Source organism: Canis lupus, chromosome 9 (assembly GCF_048164855.1).
Source record: "Canis lupus baileyi chromosome 9, mCanLup2.hap1, whole genome shotgun sequence".
NCBI lineage: Eukaryota > Metazoa > Chordata > Mammalia > Carnivora > Canidae > Canis > Canis lupus.
The window spans coordinates 46,431,487-46,445,941 of record NC_132846.1 but is presented as its reverse complement, the minus strand read 5'-3'; the positions used below and the strand labels follow the sequence as shown (position 1 = coordinate 46,445,941).

The window sequence follows — 14,455 nt, the reverse complement described above, 5'->3', positions numbered from 1 at the left end:
AAATGTCTCTCTCAATCTGAATGACACTGTTGTTTTTCTCAGTAAGAGTACATACCCTTTTACAACTGATGAAAATGTGCATTGAAACATTACAACAGGCCTAAAGTGGGCCTGGGTTCGTACCTGGGAGTAATAACCAAGGGGAACCACTCTGAGACCAGGGGTGACACCCACATGATAAATGTCAGGCAGATCATCCAACCATCTCTCACTTTTTCAGGATAAGCCTGACATTCGAAATCACACCCTAATGCAACACGGTTAGCATGGGCTAAGGCGTCAACATCCATCAAATTTTAAGAAACACATAGAAGACTTTTTGGAACGGATTTACTGTGCAACAGGAACATTAGTAGGTAATAAAAACCTTCTTATTGTTAATTTAAGTAGCCAGAAAAAAAAAAACCTGAACTATTTTATCTGTAAAGATGACAATGCTGAATTCAGAAATCAACGAGTACAAACTGCACAGGAGTTTCCTTTCCTCCCCAATTCCATTTCTGCCTTTCAGCAGCAAAAACAATGAAGGAGGAAAAACCAGTGAGGAACAAACACAGGGTCCACGTGTGACAAATCTGCATATCCCTACAAGGAGCAGGCCTCCTAAGCATCAGCAGCCAAGTGGCACTCCCTTCCCCCACAGGACTTTGTGACTACTTCACCAACTCACCTTCTTCCACGTCAGAGTTAGTAATGAATCCTGCTTTTGAGTCCAACTTGAGGTATTCTCTCAACACCTGGATTAAAATAATTATCAACTTTAGCATAATAAGGTTATTTTCGAATTCTGAAAAACATACAATTGTCCCTCACAATATTAAGGGGGGAAAGATCACTGCTACAAACCAAATCATAACTGTGAGAGGATATACTTACTCTACCTCTAAAACTCTCCTTCACTGGTCATCTCTTTATGTGTAGTTCAACACATATTTAAACGTAAGCCAACCAACAGCCACTCCCACTTAAACAACAAATTCCTAAACCCAGTTATTCAGTCTCTAGGCAGGTTGCTGATCCAGGGCTGCAGCCCGTATCATCCATTCAGGAAGTCTGGAGAAACTCAGGAACTCGAATGTGTACGAAGTGCACCAACAAGGTGATGCTGATGTAGTCAGCCTGTCCGTGCCCAGGGGAACCACTGTTCCGAACCAGTGGTTCTCAACAGGGGGTGAGAACACCAGGAGATATCTTGCAATGTCTGGAAATATTTTTGGTTGTCTCAACATGGGGAAGAGGTATGCTGCCAGCATTTAATGGGTAGAAGCCAGGGATGCTGCTAACCCCATCCTACTGCACGGGACAGCCCCTCACTACAAAGAATAATCCAGCCCCAAAGGTCACAGCAGTAAGGTTGAGAAACCCTGTTCCAAAGCAAACAGCTATTCTGATCACTTAGAAATTTTACAATTCTCAACTGGTCCTTTCAGATAGGCTATAAGCTCCCACTAGAGACAGTAACATTTCCTGTGACTGGTAAGCTTATCATTACTTAAAGGAATATGACCATGCTCCATATTAATAATATACAGTACATGTATCCATTCTAAAAATATTAAAATAATCAAAGTACACATGCCCTTAAGAGCCTTCCAAGAAACTAATTTTTTAACGTTCACTGAGGTGAAATGCTGTGTCAGACTACAACTATGTTAACTTAGCCCCACAACTTTGTTCCCAGACATATAAAATGGAAACTAAGAAGAGTGAAAAGAACCAGGGCTTAGTTTCCCTCACAGATATTCCCCATTCCTGGGAAGGCCAAGAGGGGTGAAGTTCCTCTTCCCGGCTTCTCACCCTAGATAGTAGGACTCCCATCACTGATTAAGCCAAATATGCAGCTAGGTACTTCAAAATCCACTTTCAATGTTCAAACGGAGCCTACCATGACTTTATGCAGACAGCAAAACAGACCCTGGCAAAACCTTGTGGCAGGTCTTTCCTCCCCTACTGCAATCACATGGTGCAAAGAGCAGGGGGGCACTATGGGGAAAAGAAACCTATGAAGTCAAGTTTCCCACATACTAAACCCTGCAGTTTCTACATGATTGACCAATACACTTAGTCAACTTATTTCCTTAGGCTGCATCCACAGCCTAAGAAAATAAGTAAGGACACCTGTAACACTCAAAACACATGCTTTGTTTTGTCGAGCTTAATTAATGAGCTGTAACTAACTAATTACATAACGAAGACATATCTGACAGCTGACATGCACCAGTAATCTGGCTAGATTCATGAACAAACATGCAAAGTTTAAACCAAATGAAAGGATATGCTACATGAATACACTTAGGAAGATTCCATCAGAATTAGTCCATTCTGACTGGACATTTCCTCGATGTAGCATGTGAGTTTATATTTTAATTATAGACTGATTTCTTTCTCTGAGTCCCCAGTGTAGAAAGGAACTATGTAAATCGTACTCAACCACAATCACCCAGGCAGTGAGCACCTGGGTGTGCGGCGGGCAGACTGGCATTCGCATCCCCAAGGATCAGTGGGGGGGCTGGCAGGGTAGGCTGGATCTGTGTCAGAGGCAGCCCTCCCATCTGGAGCCCCCTACCCGTGCTCCGGGAACCTCTACAAAAACCGAATCATTAGGAAGCTTTACTGAATAATGTTCTTGTCCAAAGGAAGGGCTAATACCCATTCTAGATTCAAGATGCCTGTGAAACCAGTGTAGAGCCCATCACTCCTCCACTATAGATAGAAGACCACTGGGGAAGGCAGCCTCAAACAAAAGCCAAAAAACTAATGAGCTGGTCAAAGATGACTTCTTAATACCCATCAGCAAGCGGCTAAGAGAACAAAGCAGAGTACTTTTTTTTTTATTAAGCAAAATAATTTCCAGGCCTTCCTTTTTTTCTATAAAAAAGGAAGAAAGAAGGGAAGGCCTAAAAATTACTAGGGAGGCTCAGAAATATTAACACACAATGTGAAATCTACTTAACCCAACCTCATTTTCCTAGACTTAAAATCAGTCTTCAAATAAAAATTCATAATCAAATTTCAAAACATAAACACTTTATTTTTTTTCCTCTCACCAGTAAAATATATTCTGTTCCAAAAAAGAAAGGTTGCTCAATTTCCTGTCAAAAGCAATCCAGAGAAGGCCACCTACACTGTAAAAGCAGCAAGAAAAAAAATAACAAAATGCTGAAGAAAAGCCTGCATGTGTGGGTGTATACTAAGTGCAATGTAACTACCACTCTGGGTTTTTAAAAGCTTTTTTCCTTGATCATTCTGAAAAATATTAAAATTAGTGTAGCTGCTAAAGAGAAATTTGTCCTCCACCCTACCTAAGGAAAACAAGTCCGATGATGGATTTCAGTTCCACCACAGAAAAAAAAGTATGGGTGGACATTCAATGCCTTTAACCCATAATTCTTTGTTCTAACAAGAAAGGGCAGATTTCTACCAAACAGATAACTCGCACATCACGTTTTCAGAGAGGGAAGGCTGTTCTGACAATTAACCTTCTCCCTTAGTTCCCCTACCTTTCCCTGACCCTCCTCCCAAACCTTAGAACTTTTAAAGTATGACCAACTTGGTCCTGATATGCTTCATCCTAAACCTCTGGGGGCTAACCACTTAGGTAACTGCCCAGCTTATGATTTAGTATAACATCGAATTCACCACTCTGTCTATGCAATTCCCCTTACCCTGTTTATGCTTTCTGAAACTCTAAATTCTAAAACAGCAATCAACCAGCCCAATATCTTATACTAAAAGCCTAATGAAATATGTTCAATGCTAAGGTAGATACAGTATGGTGAAAGAACAGGAGAGAGAGAGAGAAAAGGAAAGCTTGAATAAAAAAAAATAATAAAAAAAATAAAAAAAAAAAAAAAATTAAAAAAAAAAAAAGGAAAGCTTGAATAGCTCCCCAGCAAATTGAGGATAAAAGAGTTAAACATACAAAGTCAAAATTAAATATAGTATTATCACTAAATTGTAACAACGAAAGGCCCTATTTCTATAAATCATGCTTTCCATGAAAAGGAGTTTGTCACAATAAATAATGAGCAGGGGAAAGAACATATTAATGAAATGATGGTAAATACTTTTTTATTTTTATTTTTGTTTTATTTTGTTTTGTATTGTTCTATTTTAGTTGGCTCTACATCCAATGTGGAGCCCAATATGGGGCTTGAACTAACAACTCTGATATCAAGATTTGAGCTTAGATCAAAAGTCAGATGCTTAATGGAGGGAGCCACCCAGGCACCCCATGAAATAATGGCAAATACTCTAAAACCAATACACCAAAAGACAAATCAAGATGTGGCATAAAGCCTACACTATGGGGCAGCTGCAAGACAAGACAACATGAAAAAGCAAACCTCTTAAACCTTACAAATGATTTGTCCGATAAGCCAACAATTAACTACTAAGTCAACTAATACGAGGGGCTTTTTGTTGTTTTGCTTAATAATCTCAGATCAACCAAAAAAAAAAAAAAAAAACAACCCAAGACTAGTTCGTACAAATAACTTTATTTCTCAGAGTCACTTAAGAGTAAGTAGCCAACATGATAGCCTATCACCCCTACAGAGTTTAGACAGTAATTTCTATAAATGAGGGCATTCTACAAAACTGCAATTATGGCCAGGAAAATCATCAAAATTACATAGTACCATCATCTAATCTGCAGACCAGATCTTACACCCTCCAATTATCCCAATAATGTCCATTTTAGTAAAAGGATCCAATCCATTCAGGATCTCATACTGTACTTAGTTTTCACATCTCATTAGTGTATTTCAATCTAGAATTCCTGACTTTCTTTGACATTCGTGACCTTGACAACTGTGAAGACCAGGCCAATTTTGTAGCATGTTCCTTAATTTGGGTTTGTCTAATACTCTCTTATGATTAGTTTCTAGTTACGAATTTTCAGCAGGAATGCCAAGGAAGATAGTTCCCCTTGTTGTATCCTACCAGGTGATACACTATGTTAATCTTTTTTCCATACTGGTAACATGAACTTCTATCACCTGATTTTAGGGGGGACTCTGTCAGATTTCCACTGCAAAGTTACTCTTTCTACTTTGTAATTTTTAAGTACTTTGTGGTAGGATACTTTCAGACTATATAAATATCCTACCAACGAACTTTGACCCAGTATTTGTGTCCAGGGATAATTCTTGGCCATATTAATTATTTTATGATGGCTGCCAAAAAGTGATTTCTAGTCTAGTAACTCCTACTATTCTAGAAGGGGGAAAAGTGGTATTTAGAAACCAAGATCAGGGTGTGCTTATTGCAAATGGGTTATAGCTGCTCCTAGCCAGGAGAACAGAAGTACATGCATACATATACACACACCTCCTTCTTTCTTTCTATATCTATGTCTATTCCAGATCAGGAGTTCATGCAGATGGCCTGAATTCCTGCCCAACCATGGGGTCTTTCTAGCTTTCCCCTCTCCCTTCCCTATAATAGTAGTAAACCCAGCTCCCAATAATCCCTTTTCCTACTTGGACTCAGTGCCCCGTGTCACCTAATGCTACCCCAACCTCTGATCTAGTATCAGAAAAAGCCTACTCTCTTTAAGGGACCAGTAAGGGAGAAGCCCACAGAGACAAAAACATTATTAGAGACTATATATGATACCATTTTTTGCAGAACCCAAACAGGCAAGGCTAAAATATAGTTTACAAATATATTCTTTTTTAAAGCAAGGGAATGCTTAAAATTCAGGATAGTAGTCACATCCAGACAGAGGCAGAAGGATGAGATCATAGGGGAACACACAACTTCAAAATACTGATTGTGTTCTAGTTCTTGGTGAGAACCTACCAGCCCTAAACACAAGTTCTTTGACATATACAACTATGTCTCACTAAACCGTGAGGAGGTCATCAGCAGAGTCTGAATTTTACAGTGAAGCTCTGAAGCCAAGAAAGGTTAAGTGTGTTGCCTGGGGTCACAGATCAACAAGCAGGAGCTCAGGCACAAACCAGGTCTGACTCAAATCCTCTAATTACTGTGCCCTCAGCTATACCTCAAATGGAAGAAGATGGGCAGGAGAGATGGAACTATGGATCAAGGGCTACTGAGACTGCAAGAACAATATAAAGAATCCTTTAGGATATAGGAATATATTCTATATTATATATAGAATATAGAATATAGAATATATTATTCTTTAGGATTCCAGCACATTCCATAGGCTACACATTCGGGCTCAAGTAAGTCAATACATAAAATCCCTCAGAAGGCCCTGGTAAAATCTTATTACTAATAGTTCTGCTTTGTTTTGAAATCAGGAAACGAGAGAGAAGACTAGCAACTCATTCATGAAGTTCCAAACAGCCTAAATAGGGCGAAACTATACATCACTTATGCACAGTGTGTGAAATTTGAAATTAGTGACAAATGTTGAGCCCTTTTAACAAATTTGTTTTTTTTTGTTTTGTTTTGTTTTTTTGGTTTTTTTTTTTTTTTGAAGAATTTGTTTAATGGAATACTGAGGCACAGCAACAATAGTTCTCTGAAGGAAAGACCACACATCCCAGAAAGTTCAAATCCCACTCTGCTACCTAGGCATGGCTTAAAATTGTTAAAAGTCAAAAAGATGGATCTCCATGGGAAGAAAAGAAAAAAGCATATTTATCTTCTCAGAAAGTCAGAAATAACCGCATTCTAACTGCATTTCTGGTAGAAGTATCTCCAGAGTCTATTAGTGATTAATAACAACTCATACCACCTAGAAAAGTCTCATGATCAGCACTAATGATTTTGTGCTCTTGATTTTGGCGGGGGGGGGGGGGGGGGGGACTGTCTTTACAGTGGAATATGTTTTCCCACTGCTGATTTCCAAGGGGTGGAATATAAATTAAAGCAGAAATAATTTTTGGTTTAGCCTCCTCCCCAACTCCCCCAAAAGCCTGTTAATAAGTTCTATCTTCCCTTTCCTTTTCTTTCCAAAGAGGAAACATCTAGACCTAGGCCACAGACTAAAGAAAATACCATAGAACGAAAGAAAACAAAGAATACGTGCAAGATGGTGCAAAACTAATTCAAAACTCATTGCAGACTTCATGCTGTAACCTAAAACAGTCTACAATACATAAAGGTTAAGAAATGCAAAATGATCCTGTAAAGACAGTAAGCGCATGAGAAGCACACAAAAGAATAAATCTCTTTAGATAAAAAAGAAAGCAGGGCCAGGGCCACCCCCTCTGCAAGCTTTTTAGTTACTTTCTTTATGAAAAGCAATCAGATGCTGCTGAAATCAGTAACCGGTATTAGAAAGACAAGAAGTTATCCTGAGGTATTTCCAAATGAAAATGACAAAGAATAAATTAATTCATAGGCACTTGTTTCTTACATCCTACTATATTAAGCTTACATGATCACAGGACAAGCAATAATTATCCTTGAGAATTTAGGGACAACAGCCCAGCTTTAAAAGAAATTCACACTCTCAGGGCACCCGGGAGGCTCAGTCAGTTAATCCTCTGACTCTTGATTTCAGCTCAGGTCATGATCTCAGTATTAAGAAATCAAGCCCCAAATCAGGCTCCGTGCTCAGTGGAGAGTCTGCTTCTCTCCCTCTCCATCTGCCCCTCCCCCTGCTTTCTCTCTCTCTAAGATAAATAATTCTTTTTTAAAAAATTAAAGAAATTTAGAATCTAAAAAATAAACATGAAAAATGCATTCTTATTTTAATGTTGGAAAGGGGAAAACCTTGAAACATATTAAAGAGTTTCCTTGTAAACTCCCAGATAATGAATTTGGGGTAAAAATCAATACAGCTATTTAAGAAATAAATCCTCGCAAGCTAATCTAATTTAGTGTAAATGTGACAATTCACTTAATAAGGGACTGCAAGACTTGAATTTCTAAACATTAAACATTAATGGATTTTACAACTCATGAAGACACAAGAAAAATGTTCTTTGGGACACCTGGGTAGCTCAGCAATTGAGCACCTGCCTTCAGCTCAGGGCGTGATACTGGGGTTCCAGGATCAAGTCCCGCATCGGGCTCCCTGCATGGAGCCTGCTTCTCCCTCTGCCTGTCTCTGCCTCTCTCTGTGTGTGTGCGTCTCTCATGAATAAATAAAATCTTAAAAAAAAAAAAAGAAAAGAAAAGAAAAATATTCTTCCCCTGGAAAGTACACATAACGGCCCTTTGATCCCAGGTTGTACAAACCTACTACTTATTCTTCCTTTCCCTGCACTTCTAAACACAAAAGCAGTTTAGTGCCGCCTTCAGCCCAGGGTCTGATCTGGAGACCCAGGATAGATGGAGCCTACTTCTCTCTCTGCCTGTGTCTCTGCCTCTCTCTGCCTCTCTCTCTCTCTTGAATAAATAAATAAAATCTTTTAAATAAATAAAAATAAACACAAAAGTTAGAAATAAGTTCTTTTGCAAGCTAATTATCTTAATCTTGATGCTTCTCCAACTGAAAGTCACTTCTATCTACCCATTTGTTGTAGCAAAAACCTAAGATTCACGGTCTATTCCTTTTTTTGACTGTCTATTACTTTCTTCCACAGCCCATATGCATTCTATAAGACCTCTAAATTCTACCTCCTGAAGACCATCCTGAATAACTCCCTCCTCTCCATATCCACTGGCAACACACCAGTCTAAGCCACTATTATCTCTCAACTAGACAACTGGCCCAGATTCCTCGTTAACTTCTAGCCATGATCATTTTCCACAGGGTAGTTAGAACTGACTTCTTAAAAGGTTAAACTGCGTATTATTATTCCCCTGCTGAAAACCTACCACTGGCTTTACATATCCTGAGACATCAAGAAGTATGCAAGATGTACGATTTTACCCTAACTTCCAACCTAGTACGTTAGACTGTCCCAGGTGTACGTATACCACTGAGGACATGAGACACTCGGGTCAGAGACAAAGGACTTCATTACTCACAGCAATAGCAGTAGTCAGAGTATCAGCATTTTTTGGTGCCAGTCCCTTAAGTCCCAATTCCCACCAGGTAATACCCACACAGCAGCGGGTTGTTACAGGAGAGTAACCCCAAGCTTAATGAACCCAAATCTTTTATAATGGGCAGTATGCCTGCCTGAACTTTACCCCAGAAGGAGACATTGTGTTTATTATATAGATAGTAAAATGTGACTGATCTTTGCTCTGGAGGGTAGCCTCCAAGGCTGATGACTATACAAATCACCCCTGAAACGACAGTCCAGAACAAAGGTAATCAATATGGAAACACAATACACATGGAAATTGTCTCCCAACATTGGAATAAAAGCCAAATTTCTTACCATGGTCTAAGAGCGGGCCTACATAATTGGTCTCTTTCTCTTCAATTTCATGTTGGACTCCTGTCTCTTTAGCCTTACTATGCTCTAGCTCCACTGCCATCTTCGGTATCCTCAACGAGGTCAAGTTCTTTCCCGCCCTAGATCTTTGTATATGCTGTCCTTTTGTCTGAAATGCTCTTCCTCTGGCTTAGACATCATTTCCTCAGAAATACCTTCTGTTGTCCATCTATCTATATGAGACCCTACACTCACTGTTTATTCCCTTTTTATCACTTTGCTCACTTATTTATTTACTTAGTAAACATTTATTGGGCACCTACTATGTACCCATCATTATTACTGTAGGCACAGTAATTACCTCATCTACTTATTTATTTATGAACAGTCTTCCTTCACAGTGGAAAGCATGTCTTTACATTCATCCACAAAGGCCTAGAACTTAAAATCGTACCCTCAACAAAACTTTGCTGAATGAGTGAACGACTTGTACAACACAAAGTATTGAAATATTTCCACATCTGTATGGGAAAACACCATAGCGCTGACCAAAAAGCATAGCATTAGAAGCTAGAAGTACTAAATTCAAACCCTGGAGTTATCATTTAGTGGCACCTGAGCAATTCCACTAAGTTCCCTGCAATATGGAGAAAATTCCTCCCCTATCTAACTTCTAAGATTATGAGGATCAAATGACAGAGTCTGTTAAGAAGCCCTTGCAAATGCTAAACATAACTTAAAAGCAGTAACAAATCAATAGTTAATAGTCATGAAATAGTCATTCATTAAGAATATACTAGATCCCTACTATGAGGGTAACTATTAATGAAAATTAAAATGTATATCAACATGTGAATTAAAAGTGTGTAACTTAAAATGAAATTAGAATATGGTTAGTCCTTTAATAAACTTGAAGGAGAACAGTTTTTCCCCTTTAAGTACCCTTTGGACATGCTTCAAAAACTTTCAGACAAAAGGTGAATCACTTTTACCAGCTCCTAATCCCAGAATATTAAAAGAATGTCTTCAAAAAAAAAAGAATGTCTTCTGGTTACTTATTTTTAAGCAAGCCTCTTAGAAAAATTTTAGACTATATATACACCCTTGAATGCCAATCTCCAAAACAGAAATTTTTTAGATTACTGGCAAAACTTGTGCATTTATTAATTTTGTCTCCTTTTACTGACTTCATCTAAAACCAAATGCAGGAACGCCTGGGAGGCTCAGCGGTTTAGCACCACCTTCGGCCCAGGGCGTGATCCTGGAGTCCTGGGATCGAGTCTCCCGTCCGGCTCCCTGCATGAAACCTGCTTCTCCCTCTGCCTGTGTCTTTGCCTCTCTCTCTGTGTCTCTCATGAATAAATAAATAAAATTTTTTTAAAAATAAAAATAATAAGGGGATCCCTGGGTGGCACAGCGGTTTGGCGCCTGCCTTTGGCCCAGGGCGCAACCCTGGGGACCCGGGATCGAGTCCCATGTCGGGCTCCCGGTCCATGGAGCCTGCTTCTCCCTCTGCCTGTGTCTCTGCCTCTCTCTCTCTCTCTGTGTGTGACTATCATAAATAAATAAAATAATAATAATAATAATAATAATAATAATAATAATACCAAATGCAGTCTCTTTACTGCCAAGTGGGGTGGGTATGTGTATGTGTATTATGTGTATATGTGTATCTCTGCACTTACACATATGTGCACACATGTGTGTAGTGAAGACAAAGTAAGCTCTGGGCACCTGGGTGACTCAGTGGTTGAATGTCTGCCTTCCGCTCAGGGTATGATCCTGGAGTCCCAGGATCGAGTCCTGCATTGGGCTCCCCATGGGAATCCTGCTTTTCCCTCTGCCTAAGTCTCTGCCTCTCTCTATTTGTCTCTTATGAATAAATAAATAAAATCTTTAAAGAAAAAGAAGAAGTAAGCTCCACCTTACATTTTTTATAGAAAAAGTAGCTTCAGAGTCAGGGCACTGGGTGACCAACAGGAGGAAATAGAGTGATCACACTGAGGTATAAGCACGGTGTGTGTGTCGGGGCGGGGGGGGGGGTGCAGTAACTTGACCACAAACAAGGACCTTGATCAACTCCAACAAGTCACCCACCCGACATGAGTTCACCACCCAACTCACCTTCCATAACCTAACCATACAATTACAGAGAGATTAATTAAAAGGGGTATTGCTTCTATGATATAAAATGACATAAAAACTAATAAAAAAGGAGGGTCTGGGCAGCATTCATCACCAAAGCAACAGAGTAGAATGTGAGAATAACATGATCAAGATTCCTTTCCTACGACCTTTCTGAAATTTTATACACACGCATATAAATAACTAAGAGGTACATCATGATACTAAAGGGGAGAAATAACAATATGAACTGGTGCTTCTAAATATTAAAATCAAGAAAATACAGAAATGAGGGAAAGAACATGGGAAGGCTCATGAGAGCTAAGAAAGATATGCAGCTTGAGAGGGATGGAGACAATCTACAACCTACACATGAGAAACACAAACAGTTATATATTTCAGCATACATGTCCAATTATATTTGGTAGATTTTCATTACATGTTGAAGGTCTCTAAAAACTGCCTCCTAATATGCTATTTTAATGATGGCTACCTACTCCAAAATTGGGGCAGGTGGCAGCAGCAGTTCTATTCACACTATTCACAGAGCCCTCGATGTCTCAACCTTTCAATTAAGTAATCCTCCTTATTAATAACAATAATTACTCTTTGAGTGCCCACATTATGCCAGTCACATAATAGTCTCTATCTCATATAATCAATATAATAATCCTAGCAGATGGATATTATTATCCCTTTTTTTATTATCCCCTTTTTTTTTTTACAAGGAATACAAGTAGGAATCAGTGAGGTCCTAAAGCTCAATTTGCCCAAAGCAAATTAAAAAGTGATGGCATTAGAATTTAAACCCAAGACAACCAATCCTTTTCTAATATTCTTGTTCTTGTCATGTAACCTCCAATAATAAGTTAATATGTACTGTGTGTTCCCAGCACAATATGAACGAGCTGTTCATTATTCCATCTAATCTTTAAATAACCCTGCAAGATGGTTATTATGAGCCACATTTTTTCACTTGAGGAAACAGAGTAGTTAAATAACTGCCGAGGTAACACAGTTAACTTAATAGTAGAAACAAGCAGGAACCCAAAACTAAATCCATCTGAAACAAAGCCTGTGTTCCTACTACTGTATTACATAACCTCCACCTTATAGTGTTTAGAATAATTGCAACTTAGGAATTACTTATAAATTACTACTTTACTGTTTATAATATTAAATGAAAATATATATGATAAACTATATATTAAAATACGTTATTTTAAAAAAAAACCTGTAAAGGTATATGGCAAAAAAAATTAAGATATATGAGTGATAGGATCACTGGCAGTCTTTTTTTAATCTATTTTCCTAGTTTTTCCTTAATTATGATATACAAGCAATGGTAAAACACACACACACGCACACACACACAAGCCCTACTTTTTAGTAATTTTTTTTCCCTCTGTCTTCTGGAACCTATCAAAACTCAATTTCAATTCGAAAACATGATACAAGTTTAACATATCCAGAATTGAATGAAAATTGAACAATGAAAACTTTGCCACAGAATTAAACCAGACTGCGATAGCATTAAGGAAAAATAAATAGCTTTCGATTTTTGTATCATACTTCCACAAGAAAAAAAAAAGAAGTAAAAGAGACAGATATTCAGAATTCTGTAAATTGGATGAAACGCTTAGAGGAGGGCAGCCCAGGTGGCACAGCGGTTTAGCGCCGCCTTCAGCCCGGGACACGACCTGGGGACCCGGGATCCAGTCCCACGTCGGGCTCCCTGCATGGAGCCTGCTTCTCCCTCTGCCTGTGTCTCTGCCTCTCTCTCTCTCTCTCTGTCTCTCATGAATAAATGAATAAAATATTAAAAAAAAAACATAAAGGAAAATTAGCCAAAACCAACCAAGTTCATGAAACGCAAGAAAACATGCTTAGAACCTATAGGACAAAATCTTCACAGAAAACAATTCCGTTTTAGTGACCATCCAGGCCTTTGAGCAGATTAACAATTAATCTGAAGAAATGACTTAGTAACTCTGAAATATCATTTAAACTAAACAACTAACCAGGATGTGAATGCTCACATTTAGTCAAATTTACTTTCCAAAATATATATACTTCTCATCTCGTTCACTGACCCCACATCCTCTCCCTAAAACCTCTTCAGAAGAAGTATAAGCATAACCTGCAGATGGGAGGGGTATAAATTTCATTTCCCTAATGGAAACCACCACTCAACTACTTACTGGGTAAACTGACAGAAATATAGTATTTATTTTAAAAGCCATCAAATAATGTACATTCCAACAAAAGAAACCAGTCTGGGATTAGAGAAAGGGGGAGCCTTCAACTTTTTCCAAAATGTTTTATGATCTCACACAAATATGGCAGAAGGTTAAGATCTGATGAAGAGAGTATTATATAAAAGTCTACTTGAAATATTTTTAAATTAAGAAAAGTAATAAGGTTTAATATCTGTAAGTCAATACAATACTCATTCCTCTTAGTATATTTGTATTAGTTAAAACACACACACACACCATCTCAACATCTCTTCAGCCCAACCTGTGACATTTTACCACCCAATGAAGCCACTGTTGACATGAATACCAAACAATCCCTAATATTTAGTTTGTTCCTTTGAAGCATGAAGCATGAATTCAGAAAAGTTCCCATATGATAGAATAAAAAAATTAAAATTTATTTATGCAATGATGCCAAACTAGTCATAAATCCCAAGATGTTTTATGTGTATGCCTCGAATCCATTTCTAAAATGAAAATAATAGGTTTACCTCTCAAAATAGCATACTTCCAGAACAGACAGTCCTAATCTCCCACAGGAAAGCACAGGCTCGAGCACCTTACAAAGTGTGCCACCTACTCTTCACACTAGAAAAGTCACTTTTGGTATTAAAGTGACAAGAGAATATATTAATGACAAGCTTGAGGCCTGAAAAAAAGCAAACAGATCTTAAGAAAGTTGAGTAGTTAACTTTCTCTTCACTGAAAGAACCAGAATCACATCTGTATGTGCTTCTGACCCCATGGGCAAAGGCACGAGGTGGAAATTACTGTCATATACAGGAAACAGATGGGGTGGATAATGCAACTAGATAA

General features: G+C 38.4%; 1 protein-coding gene across 23 annotated transcripts in view; it reads right to left on the bottom strand.

Moving 5' to 3' along the window:
• Positions 1–14,455, bottom strand: part of SIPA1L1 (signal induced proliferation associated 1 like 1) — a 377,379-nt gene that overhangs the window by 295,098 nt on the left and 67,826 nt on the right. For 12 of the 23 annotated variants that reach the window (XM_072839140.1, XM_072839153.1, XM_072839139.1 and 9 more), the window contains one exon: positions 671–737. The exons of 9 other annotated variants lie outside the window; for them this stretch is intronic. The gene's annotated coding sequence lies outside the window, so the exon portion shown is untranslated. Of the gene's footprint in view, positions 1–670; positions 738–876; positions 925–14,455 lie in introns of those variants that run through there. 2 more of the 23 variants (XM_072839147.1, XM_072839148.1) reach the window with 2 other exon arrangements.